Raw genomic sequence first — 13,590 nt, forward strand, 5'->3', positions numbered from 1 at the left:
AAAAAAGAAAAAGAAACCGGTAAGTGCCAATTTTCGAACAACGATTTTTCAGTCTCGTTCTACAAGCCTCCCGACAGCACACCTTGCAGGTGCAGTGTAAGAACGCTGCAGCCCTAGAAAATGCCGGCTGTCTTCTAATCACGAATAAAGCAAGCTAGTGTTGGTGCTGAAAAATCACTGCATCGCACAAGGATAAGTGGCAAACCAAATCACTACAGGTTGTAACGCTAATGAAACAGCTAGGAAAACGAAGATAATTACCACAACTTTGAATATTGACCACCATGTAATTTAGAGCTGGCGTGAATAGAAATCGAAGAGTAGTATGTATTAAATTGCGATCTTGTACAATTCTAGATTTTGATTGAAGTTTGAATTACAAAAGCTGTCGCATTTCTACAGATACGAATATTTTTTAAATCGGTACACTTTTAAAGGGGATTTTTTTTTTAATTGTTTCTATTTGCAGGCCCAGAAATATTTAACTAAAAACGGGGCAGATTTTGCAGACACAGTAATGAAATAACATTAAAGCTCGATCAACATATTTTTAATTACGGAATGGTACGAAAATAGCAATTCAGTTTCCCGTAGGGAAGATTGGCAAAACCAAAAACAGATAAACAACGAAGTTAGTGGCTCTACGTATCAGCAGCGAATAGCATCCACCAAGTTTGAATTATGCTTTCCGGTCTGGTGTATTCCACAGGATATTAACCCTTTGCTGCAAAAGGGGGGTTCGGTAAATGACAGCTGGAAAGCAGAAAACCTCCTGCCCACAGGTAGGAAGCGGGATGAAACCCTCACGTCACCGTCGTCATTGGTGGGTTAATCTAGAAACAATGGAACAAGCAGCGATAAGAACCGGTAGTCTGTTGTCGCAAAGAATTTCCAGTCCAACAACGGAGAGCGGCGACTTATACATTTTTCATTCATTCCAAGCTGGGTTGTGGACTTTTAGTCGAGGTTCTATTTATGTAGCTCTTTTGTTTTCGTCTTTTAATCTATTTTTAAGCTATCGATTTAGCGACGAGCATGTTTTGTACAGGTATATGTATATGGTAATTATAGGTTACATTTGTTTAAAGATTCATGTAGGTCCTGAATATCTTATTGATTTAAATTTGATTCGGATACAAATTCGATCCATTATATTCAACATAATTTCAGTGTACGGCACACGGTCGATATTGTTTAAATTAAAAAAGCTTTCTATTTTTTATTGTTTACCCTCCATAAATTGTAAATATATTTCAAGTTTTGACGTAGGACTACGTCTTTGTTCACTATACTGGGACTGGGTAGCAATTTGTGAAAACGAAAATAGAAGTGTAACGTATGAATGATAGATTTCAAATGGTAATAAGGCCATTACAAATATTTTATAAAGTTTTTGTCCTTCCGGTGTTGGGCCACTGAAGGGGGGGGGGGGGCGAAAAAAAAACAAAGAGATTTTTTTAATCGAGCAAAAAAAATTGATTTGAGGTATTTTTACTTAAAGTTTAAACATGAAAACCAAATTTATTCTTGCTTTTAATATAAACGTTATTATTTTCCAAGCAAAATACTACGAAAAACGACAAAAAGAAAAATTTTCCGGCCGATTTTCGGAAATTCCGTTGTTCGAATTTTCATTTCTGTTTCGTGCTAGAGGCATTAACTCATCTCGTACACTCATTTTTCGAGTTTTTCAGGCTGTAGAACCCACAGACTATTGATTTTATGAAAAAAAAATTAACTCATATCCTAAAAATTATTTTTTTGCCCCTCGATTTTTCAAGCCAATTTCCAAGGGGGGGTGACAAAAACTTTTGAAATTATTTGCAATGGCCTAACTACTAAACTACTAAACGAAACTGAACAATTCATATGTCGTTGAATAGATAAAATTATCAGCAATTTTATGGAAGTGAGAGACTAATTTTTCGGGGGGGGGGGGGGGCTCCCATACAAATGAAACCCAAATTCCCTCAAAACTCGATGCAAATGGAACCAAATTTGGCATGTGGGGGTTTTAGAAGGCAATAATTTTTGCTATGGTGTACTGAGACCCCTTTCCCATCTAAGAGGGGGGCTCCCATACAAATGAAATACAAATTTCTTCATAACTCTTAAACTAATCAAGAGTATGGAACCAAATTTAGCATGTGGAAGTTTCAGAGGGCAAGAATTTTTTCTAAGGTGAACTGAGACCCCTCCCTTCTTCTGGGGGGGGGGGGGGGGGGGGGGGGGGGTGCTCCCATACAAATACACCACTCATCGCGATGAATCAAAAAGAAAGCTATTCGTTTTTGGCATTGGTGAAAAAGTACGAGTTTCAATTCGCTTTTCTCTCACTCTCATAAAATAATTCTCTGCTAGAAATGAATTGCCAAAGGATTTGACGTTTCGAAATCACCTATGAGGGTGTTTCGAACCGAATCAGTACTTTTATCGATGAATAGCAATGCAAAGTTTGCGATGAATGTGCTTTGGCTTTAATATTATTTGTAAACATGTCAGGCTACGTATAATCATATTTAATACAATAATCTGTGGGCTGGTCATTCATTACTATTTCAACCTTTATGATGCAAACAAGTGGTTTTTAAAAGAAATCTCTATGTCTCAATGGTTGTAGGCGTTGTACTTATGAACCTCCGTCCACGTATTTCCAAAGCCACCATTGCCATTCAATGAAGATTTGAATCTGAATATTTCACTCTTCTCTTTTAAACATGCCCTTAAACAATGGCACTCACAGATACTTATAAACATACATCTGCCAGAAATGCAGTTTACATTAGTCATTGATCTAATGATCTGATATAGTCCTACGTCACCCTTTCGTACAACCCTTAGGGCTATATACCTTGTAGTTTTTCAACTAATGTTATTTCGTGTAGCATACATTCGACTATATTAAAAATATAGCAAGATTTCTTTAACAAGTTTTTTTGATTTGGACCTGTTTTGTCATAGTGGGTATAAGCACCAGTGCGGTAAGCAACTGCACCAAATGATATTTGTTCCGCGTATTTAAGCTATCATTTGTGTATGTATGATTATACAACTATTGTTTTTTTTTGGGGCGAACCAACCAACGTTTGAAAGCCCCATCAAATAGTAAATAAATAAATAAATAACTATAGTTTTTTAATTTAGCTAATTTAGCAACGTGCCTTGCTCCAATAATAGAGTAAATGTGTCTGTAATAGTGGAAGATGTTCCAGTAATGGTGGAATTTCAGTTTCTAACTTCGAAATAGTTTATCTATGAGTGCATTCTTCATTTTCTTATTCATGTGATTAAGACGTATTAGACTGCTAAACACTTCGAATTGGTTTCAGAAAATTCACACAAATCTGGTCGCAAAACTTTTGATCGGGCGTTTACACTATTACTGAAACAGGGACACTAAAGTTTTTCTTTGTTAGATTATAGTTAGATTATAGACAGTATAGTCAGTTAGATTAAGGCACAAATCTTCCACATGATTGTGAGGAACGTGCTGCTCGAGCCAAAGATGCTGATAGATTATAGTCACTCTAACAGCTTGTGTCATTCGTGACTTCTGTAGGGTTGGAATTTAAACCCGGGCCCTCGGCGTGAGATAAAGTTGTTCTAGTAATAAAGCTTGAGTTTCGTTCCTCAAACTAGGGTAAAGAACCGGTTTTAAGCAGTCTAAGCGGGTCACTGATTTTTTTACCTTATTACAAGCGATGCACAGTGGGCAAAATCGACCGAAAAAACGGAACTTTTTGTTGCCGCTGTTTTGAAGGTAGCCCATTTAGCCTCATTCACTTCTATTCAGGGATGGTTCGATCACTTTGACTCAATTTTGATTCATTTGACAGTAGCGTCCTAACCGAGCAAAATTTGACAAATTGATGTATGGGACATTTGTAGATAACAGCTAAATCTACAATTTTGCAGTATAAAGTGTTGCTGTATCTTTCATAGTTACGGTGCTACAATGCTAGTACCTCATTAGTAACTAAATGAACGTTCATTTAGTTACTAAAGAGGTACTAGCATTGTAGCGCCGTAACTACAAAAGTTACAGCAACACTTTATTTAGCAAAATTGTAGATCTAGTTACTATCTACAAATGTCCCATACATCAATTTGTCAAATTTTGCTCGGCTGAGACGGTATTGTCAAATGAATCAAAATTGAGTCAAAGTGATCGAACCATCCCTGCTTCTATTTTTAACACTTTTGAAAGAATCATACAGAATCATTATTTTAAAGCCACCCTAACTCAGTAAGCGGCGCCCTAAGCGTCCAATAAAAAAATATGGATCTAAAATTTTTCAACTAGGAACAAACACACCAAATTTAAACGAAATCGAAGCACTTGCAGATTTGCTCCTTTTCCTATCAATACATTCTCAGATTTCTGTAAAAGTTGTAGGGTAAAACAAAGCAAAACACTCTTTTACATGACATTTTTGTGAAAAACTTGATTGTCGTTCGATCTTCTGACTTTTTCAACCTTCCCAACAGGCATGCCTTTTTGAAAATTACTGGTAAAAGTATCAAATTGGCATTTTACCTGTAGTACAGAAACTACACACTTGTAGATTATGACGCATTGAAATAAAATTGTTCATTTACCTTTTTCCTAACATTTTTCTTCTTTTCTAACCACAGAATCAAAAATTAGAGAGTTTGTAGATGATTCTTTTAAAACTTACCGTCATTTCCGCGCGTTGAGACCGTCATCAATCGATTTCTCGTGATTTTTTACATAAGAAAAGTTACTTTTTACCCCTTACAGCGGCAACAAAAAGTTCCGTTTTTTCGGTTGATTCTGCCCACTGTACGATGGGTTGACTAAGTGGGGGATGTCAGCATACCAATCTTCTTGCTACCTTTAGTTCTTCAAGCTGTTGCCATTGGAAGACACTATTGTTGAGCTAAACTTTTGATTTTTCGCTTTAAAAGCTGGAGCGATGGAACTAATTTTGATCAGATCGAACATATTTTCACCCTCAAGGTGCTTTTCTAAATTTTTAACGCCCCCATAAAAAATCCCTCGAACTTTTCCCCTATTCAGTAAGTTCGCGTTCCTATCCGCGACCTACTAATCTGCATCTGCATTAATAGATTTGATATTTTTGGTCGGTAGATGCGTAAAATGCCATTTTTCTAAATTGTTTATCGGGGCATACACTCACCGTGCCATTCGGAAAACGATATTCGTCGTCTCTTTTATTCTCTAGTGTTCTTATGGGAAACTGCGAGTTTGACGTCTCACTCGCTGTTCATAAGGATGATGGGAGAACAAAAGAGGCAAACATAGCAGTGCACACGGTCCGACTACAGAACAGTGTTGTCAAAGCAAATAACGTTGAAACACATCGTTGCTCCATCAATCACTGAGAAAATCTTCGAAAATTATTGAAAAAGGTGACTTTTCTGTTGTTTTTAATAAAGAAAAATTAATTATTAACATACTCTTGAAAGTATTGAACCACGTTTTCACCGTAGGAGGTTTCAGTTAATTTCAAACCTATAATTCCTATTTCCAAAACCTAGACAGTGCCTTAGCAACACGATAGTTCATGAGTTACGCTGCAGTTGCTGCTACTGCTGAACAGGCTCCGTCAATTCAGAATTTATTTTCAGTTTTGTTATAAAATAATAAAACTTTCGGCTAGTAACAAAGCCTTAGATAATAGAAAAACAGGTAGTGAATAATATGGTATGTGACAATTGAGTGCTTGAGTTTTAGAGTGGTTGTAATCAGTGCTGAAAAATGTGATGGATTGGTTAGTTGCGAGGTGACGATTGCCTTTAGCAGCTGAAAAATGTACGTTTTTGGACAACAATTTTTAATTCATCATATTTCTTATCGGAAACCCAGTAGATCGTATTTGTGTGACTTAAATCTATGGTTAAGTGATTTGTGAACACTGCTTAACTCGTTCCTTACCTAAATCATTAAAAAGTCACTGTTATTATAAGTGTTCGAAGTCATTTAAATTGTAGAAGTATTTCTAGATAATTCCAAGACAACCGAAAATAATGACAAACAGTTTTCTACCAATATTACTGGTACAGCCACTATTACTGGCCCATCCACCCTAACGCTAGCAACGTGTACGAATTAAAAAAAAACTGCTTACTAAAAACCTTTAATGAGTACCTTTTACTATTAGTACTACTATTACTATTTAGTTTTGTTAAAGTTAATTGCCACAATGGTTCGGAAGAAAAAATTTCAAACCCTAAATTTGCGATTTATGCATCTGTGTCTTGCCGAATGCATTAAGTTGTATGCTTCGGTTTTTGTATATTTGTGAAATTTATATCCTTTTCCATACAGACTTCATCACCCTTATAATGCGTTACTTATTCAACATTTAATTCTACATGACAAACAGACAAATCGTAAATTAATTTACAGTATACATTCGCAATGTTCATATTGTTACGCTCGTGACAACAATCTGGATTGCATTCCTTTATTTATCGTAAATAATTTACACGAAATGGCATGGCGAAGGCGAAACAAATAGACTGCAGTACACAACTAATGCACAGCACAGTTTTATTCCTCACTATAGGTCACAACTTTTCTCACTTCTGTTGACTCAGTAAATATCCTGGCAAGGCAAGTGTCCACATCTGCTGGTGGCTTTATAAAGTGCAATATTTACATTGCAAAACGTGGACAATAAATCTTAACTATACTAATTGTAGGGCATTTAATTTCTTTTTCAGTGCCTAATACAATCACTAAGCTTGTATTAGTAGTTGGCAGTGACTTTATGACTCATGTGATTTAAATTTAAGTAGTTTTCTTTTACTGTACCATTATCTAGATTACTTATTTTTCTTTAAAATCAGCTTTGCAACATCACTTTTAGGTAGTTAGAAATCCTTAGAGTAACAGAAATACGTGAATGCTCAATGATTTAGCAACGCTGCTCTAGAAACTCCCAGTACTTGCCAAAGAGTAAAATATTGCAGTTTTGTGTGCATTCTGGTTGCTTTGAGCTTTACGCTGCAGTTTTGTTTATTTTGATTTTCAGTTAATTCTTAAATATTGCCTACATTGCCAAGTTTTTTGTTAATGGCGCTTTAGTTGATTTCAGCACATATTTCATTACTACTCTCTTAACAAATTCAGAAAAACAGTAAACATGAGTTTTGGTTGAGATGTTGGCAATTCTCGTTGCTTGTTTAGCTCAAAGATGGCTGTTTCGGCGTTTCTCTAGTACAGTGTGACTATTAATTTTAATAAAAATATAGTTTTTCGCTACTTTAACTTCCGCCGACTTCGGTCTACAACGGATCAAATATTTACACTGCGGTAGATCCTGTTTGTTGACTTCAAAGCCGCATATGATACCATCGACCGGAAAGAGCTATGGAAAATCATGGACGAGAACAGCTTCCCCAGGAAGCTCATCAAACTGATTAAATCTACGATGGATGGTACACAGTGCTGTGCTCGGATTTCGGGTGGATTGTAAAGTTCATTTGAATCACACAGAGGGCTTCGTCAAAGTGATGGTCTCTCATGTCTGCTGTTCAACATAGCGCTACAAGGTGTTATTAACCGAGCGAATATCAACACGCGGGGCAGGATCTTCAACAAATCTAGTCAATTCGTCTGCTTTGACATGGATATTATTGGCAGAACCTCTGCGGCGGTGGCTGAACAGTACACCAGACTAAAGCGCGAAGCAGAAAAGTTTGGGCTAAAGGTAAATACGTCTAACACAAAGTACATGCTGGCCAGCGGAACCGAGGCCGACCGACGCCGCTTGGGCAGTAGTATGATGATCCACGGCGATGAGTTTGAGGTAGTCGACGAATTTGTCTATCTTGGCTTACTGGTAACAGCGGACAATGATACCAGCCGTGAGATTCGGAGACGTTTATCAGCGGAGGTCGTGCTTACTGTGGGCTTCTCAAGCAATTGATTTGCGGTAGAGCAGACTAAGTCCCCGTCCAAAGTGCACTCTGTATAAGACGTTTATTAGACAGGTTGTCTTCTACGGGCATGAAACATAGACAATGCTCGATCTGCAATGCTCGAATGCGATGATCTGCGAGTGCTTGGAGTTTTCAAATGACGAGTGCTAAGAACGATCTTTGGCGGCATACAGGAGAACGGAGTATGGAGGTGGAAGATGAACAATGAACTCGCATACCTCTATGGTGAACCCATAGGTGGCTAAAGCTGGACGGATATGATGGGCAAGAATGCCGGACAACTACCCTGCAAAGATAGTGTTCGCCTTAAATGCGGTAGGGACAAGGCGACCAGGAGCGCAGCGAGCAAGATGGTTAGACCAGGTGGAGCGAGATCTGGTGAAGAGTACTTGGTGTCTAAGGAATTGGAGAGCGGTAGCCCATAACCGAGTTATTTGGAGAAACCTTGTTCAACAGGCTTTGTCTTAGGACGGTAAGCCATTTAAGTAAGCAAGTATAGTCCAGCTGCGTGTTTTGTCTTAACCTTTAATGGGGTCAGGCATATAATTGATTTTTTATAACGGTAGTTTTATACAATCTACAGAGGAAATGGTAGAAGAAAGTATCAAATCAAAGATGTTGGTAGTATCCAAACAGAGCGTGACAAGGCGTGAAGGGGAAAGAGTGGAAAATTAGGTAAGAGAGGAGAATTGAAGCAACGCTTAAGAAGTTATGTACCGTTCCTCTTCACCCAATCTGGGGTATCCGCGGGTCGAAGCAAGCTATAATCTCAGCCAATTATAACCGGATTCGAACCGATTTCGTTAACCAATGTTGCTTGTCAGTGTGGGATGCCAAACAGTAGTGTCACGATGGTAATCTGGCGCCACAAGGGGTTGGTGCAGGCATTACAAGCCATCAGTAATTTTATTATTGTAATGTATTATGTATATATGTGGTCTACTTTGTTTGACGACTAATAAATAAATAAAAAAAAACACCACTACAGGAAGCAGTAAATAAGGACTGGAACAATCGGCATAGACCAAGGTAACTAAAAAGGACTAACGATTGGAAGCTTGGAACGTGTAACTGCAAGTCTCTCAATTTTCTGGGAAGTGCCCGCGCTTTTCTCGACTTATTGACGGAAAAGTGCAAGTTCGCAAGTTCGACATTGTAGCGCTGCAGGCTGCAGGTATGCTGGAAGGGGTCTACTCATATTTATAGAAATGTTGATTTCAGATCATTCTATGTATAGAAATGGATACACCATTTACCCGAGCTGTGGCAAAACACACAAGCTGGGAACATCTCTTATCACGATAGGCGACATGCAAAAGCGCGTGATTGGGTGGTTGCCAATCGACAGTCGTATGTGTATGTTAAGGATTACATGCCGTTTCTTCAACATTACTATTATTAACGTGCATTACCCACACCGAGGAACTGATGAAAATGATATGGACGCTTTTTACGCGCAGCTTGAGCGTGAATACGACAACGTCCCAAGACATGATGTCAAAATCGTCGTCTGAGACCACAACGCTCAGGTTGACCAGGAGGAGGAACTCAGACCGGTTATTGGAAAGTTCAGCGCTCACCCGCTTACGAACAAAAACGGCCATCGGCTCGCTGACTTTTCCGCCTCCAAAAATTTGGCCATACGAAGTACCTATTCCCTGCACCGCCTCCCATAGCGGTACACTTGGGGATCACCGCAACAGACAGACTCGCAAATCGACCACATTTTGATTGATGGAAGGCATTTCTCAGATATCATCGACCTTTACATCGACTACCTTTTGATGGTTAAAGTGTGCCAAAGACTATCCGTTGTTACCAACATTCCACCCGCCACGGTACAATCTGGAATGACTCAAATTACCTGAGATCGCTGAGTACGTGTAATGTTTTGAGGCTGCAGGTGAGGGAGAGCTAAACGAAACCCCTTTCCAGGACTTCTGGAACAGTGTTTAAGCAGCCATTATCAGCGCAACGGTAGGTATCATTGGGTTCGCTGAGAGGAGTCGACGTAAAGACTACCTCGACAAGGAATGCTAGAGGGTACAGAGTAGACGAGAAGAATGCAGCGCCGGGCGTCGATGCTGCAGCAGGGGACCCATCAAAACATAGAAAGATATCGACAGAAACGAAGACAGTAAACCCAATTTTTCCGGGATAAGAAGCGCTGCCTGGAAGAAATGGATTGTGAGCACATGGAAAAGCTGCATCGTTCTCAGGAAACGCGAAAATTGAACAAGAAATTGGACGTAGCCCGCAAAGGCTTTGTCGGGATAAAGACGGAGGAATCTTCTCGGAAGAACGTTAGGTGATCAGAAGATGGAAGTAGCACTGCACTTAAATGGTGCGGAGATGGAATACCAAGACAGCAGGGAGAATGACTACGTCAGTACGGCGGATGATGGTGATGTGCCGACCCTCACAATAGGTGAAGTGATCGAAGCCATCAAGCAGCTCAAGAACAACAAGGCAGAACAACAAGGATAAAGATGGCATCGCAGCAAAGCTTATCAAGATGGACCTGAATAGGTTGGCTACCTGTATGCACCGGCTGATAGTACCGCCTACAAAGTACTTTGTCAGAGCATCTTTCGCCATCTATCGCCGCTAGCAAGTCGATTGGTGGGAATTTATCAAGCCGGTTTTGTGAGCGAGCGATCGACACCGGACCAAATCCTTGTGCTGCGACAGATCCTCCAAAAGTGTCGCGAATACCAAGTCCCTACGCGTCACATATTCATAGAATTCAAGGCCGCCTATGATACTATCGACCATGAAGAGCTATGGAAAATTATGGACAAAAACGGCTTTTCCGCGAAGCTGACACGACTGATTAAGGACACGATGGATGGAGTACAATGCTGTGTGAGGTTATCGGGCGGGTTACCAAGCCCTTTTGAAACACGCAAGGGATTTCGACAAGGGGATGGTATTTCCTATCTTCTGTTCAACATCGCGCTAGAAGGAGTTATGAAACGTGCGGGTTTTAACATGCGGGGCACGACTACAATAAAGCTAGCCAATTTTTCTGGACTGGAGTCCAGCACCTCTGCGGTTCAAAGGTACATGGGTTCCAGCGAACCACATGCCCTGACGGGTGTTGTGGGTTCAAATCCGGTTATGATCTTAGATTATAGCTTGGTTCGACCCATGCACCTTCCAGCGTTGGACAAAAGGTAGGAGTCACAACAACTTGTTAATCGTAGCTACCAGTTAGCCCCCCCTCATATTTCCGATCTTTCCCCTCCATTAAAAAAATATTACTTTCCCCTACCGTCCCTCCATCAATTGTAGAACCAACGTTTAAAAAAATATTGATATTAATTCTTGATCACATTTCAAGGTCAAAGACTAAAAACACGAGTTTGGTCTAACTCCTGACGAATCAGCTGCCCGTGCGGCCTAGTGGCGCACAGGGATATAAATTTTACATTACTTTTTGTTTTCTTCTTCATCTTCGCCCTCGATTCTACTCATGGGCGGGAGTGCGAGCTGTCGAAATAAGCAGATCGGGTCCATTTCCGTCACATGCTCTTATTTTTTATTGCCTAAATTTCAGAAAATACCAGATTACGAAAGAGACTACAGGAAAGTACGGTCAAAATAATTTTCACAATTTTCCATTTCAAATGGGTTTTGCACAAACAATTGCGTTTCAATGAATATCATATAACTGTTATTATTTTGAACTGGAAAGCATGTAACTTACAGTAGAGAAGTTTACGTAATTTTTCCCGTAAAAAGGATGTGTGAACTTTTTGACTGTTGGATGTCTCTCCAAAAGATCTGAATTGATCATTTGATATTGAGCTCTAATAACTCAGCAATTTCCTCATAGATATTCAATATTTTTGTACCATCGGAACGGAGAACCAACCCCAATAAATGCATATATTCTTAACCATCTTTATTGAATCATGGAGTTTTGTTAAGAAAAGCATGCATTCACTGTTGGGGTGCATCAAGATAAGATTTTCCATGGGTATCTGTATTTCTGCTTGCAATGCAATTCGCTTTCACCTTCTATCTTTTACAAAAGCACAGACATAAATCTCGTTTTACAGAAGATGCTAAGAGTCCGCGCAAATGGTTTTTTACTGGATTGAATTACAATCTATTAAATTCCCGCTGCAGCACAATTCTGTATATCCGCACTCGTTTGATAGCGTCGGAAAGTATGCTGTGTGGCGCCGAGAAATGCAACGATAATGTCACTGTGGGAAATATCCTGTGGATCTGTAGATTGAGATGCTAGTTTCAACCTGTTTTGGGATACAATGATTCAATAGTTGGACGATTTTAATGGCAAATTGTAGATCTTAGTATTTAAAATTGATTTGTTTGTTCCATGAATAATTGGATTATAGTTGAAAAGCAGATAGGTAAACATACATTTTCAGATTAAGACTAATTCAAAAGATTCAACAATTTTGTTGAAAAAAAAAATATCAATAATGTTTCCAAACAGATATCGACGGATTTGCGTCGCTGCACAACGACCGTTGATATCTAGGTATTTAGGTATCTAGAAAGTGCGTCAAATAAACAACTTACAAGACCTTGATTTCTTAATAATATAATTTAAATCTACAAATTAATAGCGACAAATTACAATAGCTTGTTGATTAGCCTTTCGATTATACCTCCTAATAGGACCACTATTGTCGGTCTCAAACGAGTACTGCTTAGATGAAAGTACATGACTGCTTCAGTCGGCTAGGGATGGTACACTAACTTTATCAGTTGAAAGTTCTCTATCACTTTTAATCAACATTCGGGAATGTGTTGTGCGAATCGCGCTCCGTTATGTGATGATGATAGAGTTGACACGAAAAGTCGACTCATTCCTAGATGATGAAAGGAGCTAGAGTTAACTGGCTGGAGATGAAATATAAACGTATTCAAATTGTCGAGGATGCAATTAAGATTCGCTTATTAGCGTTGCAATGGAAGCCAGTTTAACGAAGAGAACTTTTGCACATTGTGTTCAGACGACGAGTGTAAAAGTGGTGCATGCAATGTTACTTATTAGAGAGAATGCTCGCGAAAACTTATTGGACTTTCAAATTATTAACAACTTGAAACTTTAAGCACCAACTTCCTAACCGGGTGCGAGTGGTGCTGAGATGCTTCTTACCTTCTACAAAGTTTTGCGCCTCCTCGAAAATATTCCACTTCATCATACTACATCAAATGTGCTTCATATATGGAAAGATGTTTTTCTTCTAAAGTAGAATTACCTACGCCTTTGTTTTTTTATATTGCGCGCAATTTAAAAATACATGAGAAGAACTCAATACTAAGTTTAGAGAAAGCAAAATTTGAAGTTTGGTTTTTGACGCTGGAATGCCGTGAAGGTGGTCTTCCGGGTCTCTTGGTTGGGTTCGAAATACGACGCTTGTCTAACAAGCCAGTCGTCGTATGTTCGAATCTCAGCTGGGAGAGGCTAGTTCATGTCTAATTTCTAATCCAATTTGAAATCTAAATGCAAGTCCAACTACGAGTTTAATGTTAAGTTCAATTTAAGGTCCATCTTCTAGTTCAATTTGAAGCAAAGTTTCAAGTACGAATTGGCAATTGGTGCAAAATTAAGCTCCATTTTATACTAATGAAAAGTTCAATTTGATGTACAATTTCTCGTGAAATTTCAAATTCAAT

The 13,590-nt window shown here is 38.9% G+C and overlaps 1 protein-coding gene across 6 annotated transcripts in view; it reads right to left on the minus strand.

The window, feature by feature from the left end:
- The window catches only part of LOC128745401 (uncharacterized), a 91,487-nt gene that overhangs the window by 7,047 nt on the left and 70,850 nt on the right, over nt 1-13,590 (minus strand). The window lies entirely within an intron of this gene.

This window comes from Sabethes cyaneus, chromosome 1 (genome assembly GCF_943734655.1).
Source record: "Sabethes cyaneus chromosome 1, idSabCyanKW18_F2, whole genome shotgun sequence".
Lineage (NCBI taxonomy): Eukaryota > Metazoa > Arthropoda > Insecta > Diptera > Culicidae > Sabethes > Sabethes cyaneus.